Genomic DNA, 12,607 nt, shown 5'->3' with positions numbered 1-12,607 from the left:
GATACAATGATTATAAAATCATATGACTAAATAATTTTATTTTAATAGGTCTTCATGTTAATATATATATTTATTTCATATCGTTTAAATTAAACTATATATCATATGAAAATACATACTTATATTTTGATATCTGCGTTGAACATATATTTAAAAATTAATATTTTAATTTCGAAATCTTCATTGTTTTTTAATCCCCTATATATTATATGAGAAGCATTACAACTTTTTTTGTAGCTATGTGTCATCACTAGAATGATTTTTAGAATCATTAGAGAAATAGGTTGGTCCATCTTATTTTATAATAAGATTTTTATTGAACTAACTATAAATTAATTATTAATGTTCTTTATAATTTTCTTAAATAAAAATTATGGAATTTCTTAATGTGGCTAAAGTATATATGGAAATTAATGATTTTGAATAATAAAGATTTGATAAAAATTATTGTATCTTCTATCATATTTGTTTAATTTTAAACTATTAAAATAAATCAAACAACCACAATAACCATATAATAAAAAAATTAGATTTTTCTGTAAACGTTATATTTAAATTTTTTTAAAATGACTATAAATTACTAAAACTGTTAAAAATGTCACATTCAAATTTTGTGATCCATGTTTAATTATATATGTAATAGTTAATGATTTTTAATTATTATATTTATATTTATTATTTCAGAATATGTAATAACATATAATATTGTATATGAAATTATTTATATATATAGTGTTCATTCCGCGCAAGAGGCGGATCTTAACTTAGTATACTTATATTCTTCAATGTATAGCAGGATACTGTCAAATTTTATTTAATTATTTATTGGCAGATTAGGGAAATACTATTTGTGTTTGTGTAGTCAACTTTTGGTTTTGTGAGTTAACTAAAATATAGTACACATGCAAATCTTTCTTTATTACCAACTTATGCTATAGAAGTTGATTATATTGTTTACTATTCATTAGAAATTGATGGAAATGAATTACATAGTCAAAAGTTATTTGCATATATAAACGATATAATGGTAGGGCTACAAAGACGATTTCATTAATTCAAGCTTTCCTACATTATTTGAGACCATAATGCAATTGTTGACTCTTTAGATAGAACGGCAAGATCTTTTTACTTGTATTTTTTTTATGTTGGTTATTATATTCTGATTTGATTTTTCAAACCACTATTTTTTGAGTAATAGAATGATCGTTTGATGTTATGAAAATTAAATTTGTTTGTGTTAAAAATATTTTGTACAAAAAAACCTTAAAATTTTAATTTTTTCCAAAATAAATACTCGCTTTTAAAAATGAAAGTCAAGCTTATAACCTCAATACTCGAGCTTTAAAATTTTACAGGAATTAAACATTTCCTAAAAAGAATCTAATCTATTAAAACAGAGTCCTAATTTTTATCTACTTAAAAATGTTGTCATTAACTTTTAGACCTATTCATATCTCATTAGAGATAAATGTAACATCCCTTAACTTTTGGACCTACTTTTATTTCCAATATTTTTGTTAGTAACTACCCTATATTTACTGAAGTTTATTAGTATATTAATTAAATATAGTAACTATAATTGATATATGTATAAAAATATTTATATTCACGAAACTGTAGTGGTGTATCTAGGAATATGCAAGATCCAGAGCTATTTTGGATTTTTTTTTTTTTTGGTTTTTTCGGATTGTCTGTTTGGGTTCGGCTAATAACACTTCGGGTTCGGATATATGACGTACCACCCTACAAGACCTATTCTGAGATTTTTTACATTTCATACTGGATATGGATCGGGTTCTTTGGTTTAAGTTCGGTACAGACTTTGGTTTACGGATTTTATGCTCAGACCTATTTTGAATAAAGAGAAAATGTGATTATATAAAGTTTTTGCCAAAAAATTATCCCGCGCTTTAGCGCGGGTCAAAATCTAGTTTTCATTAAAAGTAAAGAACAAGGCGTTTGTGAAAATTGTGTTGTTCCTTTTGTCACTTTAAAATATGTATTACTATTCATTGAAATATTAAATTTAAGATCAGAGTTTCGCTAAAGAGACTATGAAATTCCAAACGCAGATGTTGGGCTCGTGAAAGTCTATGTCCAATTTTTTTATTGTCCGATTAGTACAATGTTATTCATTTTTGGTCTAAGAGGCTGCCCCACATGGATTTACTTTTGAATTTCTTCTCAAAAGGTCTCGTACTAATTAGAGTTTGACATCTCTTTATATATTAGACTCTCCTTTATCTATTTCCTATGTAAACTTTGTTTGATATTTCACATTCTCCCTTTTAAACTAAGGACCACACTCATCTCATCCCTTTTAGGCAAAATTTTTGGCACCTATCTTGTCGCGTCTTTGACATCTGGCACCCAATCGCGTTCAGGATGTATTTCCCATAACATCACAGGTTCCATGATCTTCTGACTGGTTTCTGCCACAAACCTCCTCTTCCGACTTGAAGAGTCTCATTCCTACTCGACAGGTATTTTGGTATTCTTGTAAATCTTTGTAATACCACGCAGATACCAATTGTTGGGTTTGTGAAAGCTTATTTCCAACTCTTTATTGTCCGATTAATATGATAATGTTCACTTTGACCCTAAAAGACTGTCCCGCAAAGATTTACTTTTGGATTCCTTCTCAAAGGGTCTCTTACTAATTAGAATTGGACATCTCTTTATATATTAAACTCTCCATTGTCTAATTTTCAATGTATGACTTTGTTTGAAATCTCACAGCAGACTGGAGCAAAGACGATGACTAAATCCACTATCCTTAGTCTCTCGGGGCTTATTCTTCATTGTCTTCTTCTTTTGGTGCATTGCGGTTATGGGTGAAACCTTCCGGGTCTTGCTTTTCATCCTAGCTATTTCTCCTCTTGATTTATCCTTATCATTTTTTCAATAGCAGTCTTGCATTGTTTGGAACCAAGCTTTCATGTTTCTGATATTAAGTCCAAGGCATATTCCCTTTGTGACAAAACAATCAAGCATCAAGTTTACTCATTTCAATCCTAAGAAAGTACTATACCTCTCCTAAGTTTTTGATATCAGAGGTTGCTTTGATAACCTCTTTTGTGCAGTTAACACCATCTACATGACTTCTAATCATGATTATATCATTAACATAGATAAGTACCACCACCATATCTTTATGTTATTTGATTGTGACTAATGTATGATCCATCTCATATTTACGAAAACCATCTTCAATTAGGCAGCTACTCAACCGTTGATATTATGCTCTAGAAGATTGTTAAGTCCATAAGTTTCCATCTTGAGTGATATACCATGGTTTTACCACTTTTAGACCATGGTATAAGTCATAATTAAAGTCTATATTATATGTTTGGAGTCATTTTTGTTTTGTTTTGTTTTATATAACGGTCTAGGTACGTTTTGGGATACTTTGGAGATTCTAGAGCTATTTGAGATGTATAACTGTACATACACGTAAGAAATTTAACTATGGACGGAGACCTTCCCACGGTGCGCATGAGCTTATGTCTTGACAAAAGATATAGCTTTGAATTAGCTTTCCAGTTCCACCGTGTTGAGTTTAATCTTGATCACTTATCAAAAGTTATGGTCGTTTTACTGAAGAGTGGTCCGTCTGACCCATGTGAGGAAGCAGTAAAGAATCAACTAGTGTCGATCGACACTCCTTCAAATCGGCCAAACGATGGATTTTAATGAAGTTTCAAAAATTACAAATTTTTCCTAAAGTTTCCCTTATTTACAAAAGACCTCAAAAATGTCCAAACCCTATATATACGTTTTCTAAGCTATTGTTGACGGCTACCATTTCTAAGTTTTGTTTTAGGTTTGGAGAGAAGAGAAAAACTCCTGTAGAGTCCTCTTGAAGCTTCTCTGTTTTTATATATTATTTCTATTCAGTCTTTGATTTGTCTTTCTTCTTTCATATATGAGTAGACCTCTTATTAGATTTAGTGATTTCAGGACCTTAATGTCGAGTTGCTAATCATAGGAATGCTAGGGTTATTCATCATATTCTACATCAGGATTGTATATCATACTTGTTTCTAAAGTATTTGGAATAGCATGAGAGTGACTGATTACCATAACCTAGAATCATAAGACAATTGGGACACACAATATCCTGGACCTAATCCTGATGAAATAGATTTTCGTTCACACCGAGAGTTGGTCTAGGATTTTATTTGAATAATATAGAATATGATGTATTTCTTGCTTGATTCATTAGATACGTAACAAGATTTCGTATTAGGTTACAGTTATACATCTGATAGTTTATAGAAGCGAGAACTCGATAACTTACTTATTGCATTCAAGTTCTAGAATCGTTCTTATTAAACCCTTGACACCATTGATTGTAGTTTTGAATCTCTTGGTTGATTTTCTATGTCTAGTGCTTTCTCTTATCACTAGAACCGTTTATTTACTTATTGCTTTGTTTATTGGTTTTCTATTGTTTGTCTAGATTGATCTGTAACTAAAGTTTATTGTGTGAAACATAGTCTATATTGATTTGATCCTCAAGTACTATTACGGACCTCTTATTTGAGAGATTATCTTAAAGGTTAATTTGAGCATATCATATTTGGCGTTGTTACCGAGGACTCTGATCACCATTCAACTAATGTAGGATTTATACTAGGTTTTTATTTTGAAGTTTTACTTACTTTTCTTTTCTTGGGTTTCAGATATATTAATCTTAGTACCAGGAATAACAGTGAAAAGAAGCTTTCTAGGTCTTTCAAAACAAGAGCCTGCTGATTGACGTGTGAACCATAAATCTAAGAGGTCAGTGTCGATCGACAACCTCCGAGCAGCGATTGACCCCGTAGATAACCAAGTGTCGAACGAGACTCATCCAATGTCGATCGACACTGCTTGTGGAAAGATATGGATGGCGTCTCAGCGTGTGTTGATTTATGATAAGCGGGTAGACTTGCATGATCTAGATGGTCACATGGTAATATAGCAGGTAATAAGTTAAATGCACAAGGAGCTGTAATCCCTGATGAAATTTATGTTGCTGATAAAACAAAGGTTGACAGACAGAAGACACTTGGAGACTACACCATGCATGATGAGTTCTACGCTAACATGTCTTCGGCTCATTGTTAGGATTCTTGACGAATGAATATCAGCCACACCCTGCATATATCTCTCTTTTAGTTGGGAAACCTTTCTCTAGTCTTCCTCACGAGCACCCGATGGATTGTATTGGGATGTTTAAGGATTTGGTTACTGACATTGAGATCAATGGATTCTATGAAGACTACATTTCCTGCAAGATTTTACTCCATTCTCTCTCTGGGGATGCATCTAGTTGGCTCAATCAACTGCAGCTAGGATTTCTAACCTGGACACTTAAAACGGCTTCCTTAAACAAGTTTCTTGATGATCTTGCAGCCACTCCAAAGAGCGAAGAGGAGGCTAAGCTGAAACTAATCCTAGAGGGGGTGCAGAAGATGAACGTAGACTTCACTGAGAAACTGGATTCTGTCCATTTACTCGACTTCTGTTTCTTGAAGTTTCACAAAATAACATGTGAAAGTGACTAAAAGCTTTGTGTCTTCGGCAGGTTAGAAAAATGTAGCTAAACACATTATTCACAAGGCCCACATAGGCCCATTTAAACAGTGGGCGGGATTGGTCATGTCCTTCAGAGTGCGGTAGCAAACGGGATGACCCTCAGAGACCCGTTCGAACTGAAGACCAAACTCGAATTTAGGTTTGACACACTTCTTTCTCTTCAACTATTTACCATTTTATGCAGCCTATATTTTGGTGGAACCATCCTTTTGGCTTACCGATAACAACTCGAACTTAGGTTTATGGGTAACCAACCTCCTATGTCATTTTAACCATTGAACCAAATTGACTTATTCCCAAAATTTATCAAAACTAATATATAATAGTAATACTAAAAACCTTTTTTAAACAATTCTTAGATTAATTTCGTTTACTCTTTTATTTTTTTAAAAGTTGCTAAGTCTAGAGGCGGATCTACTTGTCTGGAAGAGGTGTCAGCTGACAGACATAAAAATATATATGTGGTTTGTTAAGCTTGTACAAGTGAATTTGGACAGCTATGGTGGTGATTTCACGAACATGGCTCTTACAGAGTGATAGTTTTGTAATTTACACCTTCACAATTTCACTATTCTACACGTTTTTTTTTGTCACAGAATTCTATCTTTTATTCTTATAGAAGATTTTCATCAAGTTTTTATCGATTCTCAATTATTTATTTATACCCGAACCATATAAATCAAAGCGAACCAAACCAAAACACAATTAACCAATGCCCAAAAGGGACAATTGTTGAAAACAATACACATGTGTAGATAAACCTTATTCAATTATTTCCCCTCCTCCTGACTCTCTTCATCTCTCTCCCACTTCTCTCATCTAAACCCTAAAACTTGGGGTTTGCTCACTCAGAACCGAAGTTCCGCTGCAAAGAAAGATGGCAACCAAAGAAGGAGAAGGCGAGGTAAAAACGATTGTTACCGAAGAAGAAAAGACATTCACTAAGAACTTCAACATAATGGATCTCCCAGAAATCCCTACCGGACTTCCTCCGCATCTGCAACTCCCGTGAACTCTTTTCCTCTGTAAAAAACGACGCTCCTATTCATGTACCCACTTCCTTCTCTCTCTATTTTACTTTCAAACAGCTTAGCGTTTGTGAGTTTTTTTGGTCTAGAATACCAGATCATGGGTTTGGTCTGTTTTGTCAAAATCCAAATCATATGTGTGATGATTGTTTGAAAGCCTGAAGTCTCTAATGTTTTCCTGTAGACGGCGAGTGTCGTTTACTCGGGTGCCTATAACGGTGTGGGAGTAGACAACAGTGTGAAACTTGAAAAATTCTCTGAGAATTTCAAAGTTGATGTCATCGAAATTTTGAATGACGGCATGCAGCTATCGCCAATGCCTTCAGAAGGATCCTTCTAGCTGAGGTCTGTCTCTCTCTGAATCTTGATTCTTTAGTCTTTTGTTTTAAGGGGTTTTTTTTTTTTCTTTTACAATGCAGCTTTCTACAATGGCTTTTGAAAAAGTATTTATAGCAAACAACACATCCATTGTTCAAGATGAAGTTCTTGCTCAGAGGATGGGGCTTGTACCTATTGCTGCAGATCCTAAGCTCTTCGAGTATATATCTGGTAAGAAGACCTTATGTGGCATTTGATTCTTTATATGTATCTCAGTTTAGTTCTCTATCTCTGTGTCCATAGAAAACGACCAGCCAAATGAAAAGAACACCATTGTTTTCAAACTCCATACCAAATGTGCAAAAAGTGAAGGACGTAAGAAAGGTAATGTTGTTTTCTTTTGTTAGAGCATCGGCAAAGTTCCTAATCTCTCATTAAAGAATGTTATTGTCTGTTTTTTTTCTTTCGTTGTTGTAGTTTTAACAAAGGAATTGATTTGATTACCAAAGGGGAGTGCGTTGGTTAAAAAAATCAGGAGATTCCAACTCAAAGCCTAAAACTTACACTTCCTTCATCCGCAGCCAAGAAGAGTCCTTCCCTGAATTCACTGATAATCCAATCACTCCGAGCTATCCTGACATATTGATCGCAAAACTCAGCCCTGGTCATGTAGGTATTTTGCAATTAGAGATGAATCAAACACTTGGTCTCTTCTAAACTTTGTCTTCTATATGTAGGAGATTGAGCCGGAAGCTCATGCTGTTAAGGGCATTGGTAAAACACATGCAAAGTGGTCGCCAGTAGCGACGGCTTGGTATAGAATGCTTCCTGAGGCGAGAAGTTTATTTTACCTCAGCTTTATTCTTGTTTCATCTTCATCTTTCGTGTAATGCTTTTTGTTTGGTAACATATCTTAGGTTATTCTACTAAGGGAAGTTGAGGATGAGGATGCTGAACGACTCGTAGAAGCCTGCCCGGTGAAAGTTTTTGACATTGAAGACTTGGGCAATGGTAAAGTAAATTCCTTCAAACAATAGGAGATTCTCTGCAATTCTGAGTGTTTTATATTGACTTTGCAAAAATGGAAAACAGGTAGGAACAGGGAAAGGGTAGCACGGCCGCGTAACTGCACGTTGTGTATGCAATGCATGAGGGAAAATTATGGAGAAGAAGTAAAGGGAGAAGGAAAACAGCGGAAAAAATGGATAGAGAATGTGGCTCTTCGACGTGTCAAGAACCATTTCATCTGTAAGAAAATATGAAACAAAACATTCATTTTGCTCTGTAGTTCATGATATGTCTTAAAAGGAAAACGTATTTTGAGTTTTGTTATTTGTGTGTGTTTTCAGTTAAAATTGAATCTACTGGATCACTGCCGCCGGATGTTCTCTTCACTGAAGCTGTCAAGATATTGGAAGATAAATGTGAACGTGTTATCGCTAATCTTTCCTGAAAAGAGATTTTGATTGGTTTGGTGGTCCATTACTGGTATGGTTCCGGTTTAGTTCAGTTTTTGAGTCTTGTATTGAAATTTTCTCAGTAATACCAAGAACATTGAAATGTTCTGTTATAGCATTGGTTCGTTTAAATTCAAATTGAAATTCAATCATCTTGATTCTAACTAGCGTCTGAATTTGTCTAAAAAGAACGACCCAAGCATGAGTAACCGGGGTTTTGTACTGGTCTTAGTTTTAACTTTTTCTTTGTAACTCAATTTTTGTTTAACTTTGGAAAGAATTAACCCGTCTTCTTACAGTGACAGCCCTAATCAGTTTCTAGGAACCGATAGCTGAAATCAAAGATTGTAGCTTTCTGGTCAAACACCCCACTTAGAAAATCAAATTCAAAAGTGTAAGCAAAATGCGATTCTGATTGAGAGAAAGAAACCTTTTTGTTCTAGTAATTCAGTTCATCATATCACAATACTAAAAGGGACTGAGGAAGTGTTTTGAAGCTATCCACGTAGGCAAATTAAATCAGCCTATCACCATCCACCAAACTTCCACGTCAACTAATTATTCACTCTTCACAAATTAAAAAAGGATCATACGTATTCACTCTTCACAAATTAAAACAGGGTCATACGTATGGGCTCACACTAATACGATCAGGCCCACTTATTACCAACCTAAACGGCGTTGTAAATCTAAACCCAACTATCTGTGCTGTCTTTTCCACTTCGTTGTCTTTGTTTCAGATCCATAAAAATAACTGTTTCTTCTCTGTATTTATCACAGCCCCACCCTCAAACATTTAAAACTCATCTTTACTCTTTTCTTTAGCTCAGATGGTTTCGTTCCACCTTCTTTTTTTTCTCCACCTATATAAGTCACTTCTTGAAATCATTCACCCAAACCAAATCTTCCTAGCTTATTCCATAAAATCGTTAAACATATCCAAACGGTTTCAAAATCTGTGAATCTATTACAACGTTCCTGGTAGTCGTTTTCTTCAACCATGGTGATGTTTGTAATATAATCTACGGGGAGGATGAGATCGACATGAGGAGGTTATTTTTTTGGAATTCAAACCCGAAATATTGATTTCACAATCGTAAGCTCTCAGTTCTTTGGGCTCGCTTCGTCTTCCTAAATATTCAAGCTCGGCGTGAAGGGCGACAAGTTACAACATGGGATTTTGTTCCGTCGGGATCGTTACTTGGCTGGGAGGATGAGATCGTCACCGGGAGATTATTGTTTCGAGTTCAGACCGGAGAGATTGACTTTGCTCTTTGTACGCTCTTCGTATATGTGATTATGGGCCAATCTCACAGAATGCGATACAAATACAAATACAAACACAAAGCTCAAGCAAAATCTCGGCATTAGAGTTTCAGCCACGGAGATTCAACAGCAACTAAAGTAAGATTCCAAATTCGTCCTTTTGATTATCAAGTTCCTCTGTTCAGCCCTCCAATCATGTTCTTTCACTTTTTTTAATATTTGCCTAAAGTTCATCACTGTGATCATACACAACTCGCTTGCATATGTCCTCTTTTCCAGGTTGTGCTGTTACTTGGCTTTCAATTTTTAGAGCAGAGAAGGAAGTAATAAAAGGAACTTTGTAAATGCCCAAGCTCTTTGTCGACGAGGTGATATGCTATATGTAGTTACACTACATATCAGAAAACAGCTAAGATTCTTATTTTTATGTTTGGTTCTCTGTTATACAGGTTGAACTTGAGATGATTCAGCTGAATAAAAAAAGAGTTGGATGACCAAACTGAGGTATACTTTGCTTCTCTTGATTTGTATTAGGGAATAGTTAGATGTGCAAGGATCTCTGGCTTAAAGTCACGTCTTTTTTTTTAAAGTGTAACAGAGAAAATAGAAGACCAGAAGTTGAGAGATACCGGGATTGTGAGCTTACAAATGTGATGCGGCCAATTTGAAGGGAAAACATCTGTTGGAATAGCATATATCCATGAAACAACCCAAGCAGGTTATGATTTGTACCTGTTAAAATTTGGTGGCATTAGTTGTTCAAGTTGTTCATGACTGCTAACTTTTTATGTGCATCTGCCTAATGCAAGTTGTTTATGACTGTTGTAATTGCCGTTTTCTAAGGTAAAATATGGAGTATTTTTTCGGTATGGTATGTAGATCGATGAAAATGTGGCAAGAGAGATTATTAACCAATTACCACACCTCACTTGATTTATCAGGTGGGTTGGACACCAATGGATATCACTTTTGTCATGGAATATGCTATTGGAGGTGAACTATTTGAGCATATATGAAGCCATGGAAGATTCAGGGAGGGTGAGGTGAGCTTGACATTTAGAGATTACACTTTATATGTTGTTCATATATAACATTAGTATCGGAGTTGAGTTATTATTGTCTAATGTAGTTTTAGCGAAAAGGAATAGGAATTTATGAATATATTGTATCTGTAAGTAGGGCATATGAAACAAACAAGGTAGGTGATCTATTTTTATGTCATTTGTAGATTTTTTACTTTTACTCTAAAACTTTTGAGCCCATCTTTCTTTGCCAGGCAAGATATCTTTTCCAGCAGATTATATCAAGAGTCAACCATTGCTGTGATTAAATAAAAAGTGACTTCGAAGTTCTTTTCAACTCTCGCAGAGATACTGAAGCTTTATATATCATTCCTGTAGTCCCACTATTTTCCTTATTCTCATAGCAAATACCCCAGAGTTAGAGAAAATCAAAAGTATATCATTTTGTTTATAGTCGGTGGCGGACATATATGCCATCAGGCTTTCCGTTTTGGTGAAAATAATTCCGTGTCTGGGATAATGTAACATAACATTGATTTAAAACTCATCTAAGTTTAAAGTAATTGTACGAAATCCACATTCTCTGTGTAACCTGAGCTCTTTACTAATTAATCGTTCCAGGTAACCACAATAAAAACAACAAATCATTGACAGAGTTTTCAATTTTATATTAAGCTAATACTAATAATTTAAAAAACATGAAAAGTTGGTTGTTTATATAATCCATCAATAAAAATATTAAATAATTCTAAATATACTAGAATGGGTTTGTAATGTTTTGGTTTATTTTGTTTACAAGCCATAACAACACAAGTTTTCAGTATATCATGCAGTATATCATGCAAGAAAATGCTAAATTTTATATATATATATATATATATATATATATATATAAATTAATAATTATAAGAAAGTAAAATACTATTAAAATAAAAAAATAGTAAAAAAATTTACCTATACTGTCAAAATAGCAAATAAATATGTGTAAAGGTCAATTAAGTTAGACCATTATCAATCGATGCATTTGATTCTCGCTATACCAACTCCAACATAAGTTATTTAATAATTAACTTAAGAATCTAAAATAATAATAATGGAAGTATGTTTCTACTGTAACATACAAACAATATTGAAAGGTTATATATTTTCTACACAATACCAATGACAAATATATCTGCATATGTGTAATGTAATGCGCAAAATGTATCTAATGTACTTTTATGTAGTATCTAAACATGGAATTTGTTCATAATGAAATCTATTACACGTTTCACAATTTTATAGCAAATACATATTTACAAAATAAGAAATACCAAACAAATTTTAAAACTTTAATATCATATCAAAACAAATAAATGATATAATATAACACAAAATAAAAATACTCTATTTAAAACTTTGATGTTTAAGCTATATTCCCTCTATTTCAAAATTATAAATATTTTAGAGAAGAATTGTTTTAAAAAGACATTTTTTTTTACATTTTCAATGTATTTTTATTAAATAATGATTTTAAAATGTAAAATTTGAATAAATAATGTGATTATCGAATTTTGACTGGTTTAAAATTATGAAAATATTTGATAACAATTGGATTTATAATCAAATTTAGAATTAATTTTTAATATATATGGAAAATTTTAAAAATTCATCCGTTAAAACATTAATTTTATAGACAAATAAACCGCGCGTAGCGCGGTAAAATCTCTAGTAAGTAATAAAAGGGGAATATAAGCCTTAGATAGGCTGTCCACGTAGGATAAGAAAATCAGCCAATCAGAGAGCCCGAAGTTGCCACGTCATCTCATTCATATTTTTGTAAAAAATGAAAAAAACAATGCAAAGGAAATGATCGTATCCGGGTTAGTATGACATAAATATAAGGCAGTTACCACTAAGCCATTGAAAATTTCTTGGACACATATACAAGAAT

The 12,607-nt window shown here is 33.3% G+C and overlaps 1 pseudogene; it reads left to right on the top strand.

Moving 5' to 3' along the window:
* Window positions 1-550: 550 nt before the first annotated feature.
* On the top strand, window positions 551-12,398 carry LOC103848119 (annotated as a pseudogene).
* The last annotated feature ends 209 nt before the right edge of the window (window positions 12,399-12,607 follow it).

Source organism: Brassica rapa, chromosome A03, assembly GCF_000309985.2.
Source record: "Brassica rapa cultivar Chiifu-401-42 chromosome A03, CAAS_Brap_v3.01, whole genome shotgun sequence".
Classification (NCBI taxonomy): Eukaryota; Viridiplantae; Streptophyta; class Magnoliopsida; order Brassicales; family Brassicaceae; genus Brassica; species Brassica rapa.
The sequence above is the reverse complement of the archived record's forward strand: the minus strand, read 5'-3'. Positions and strand labels throughout refer to the sequence as shown.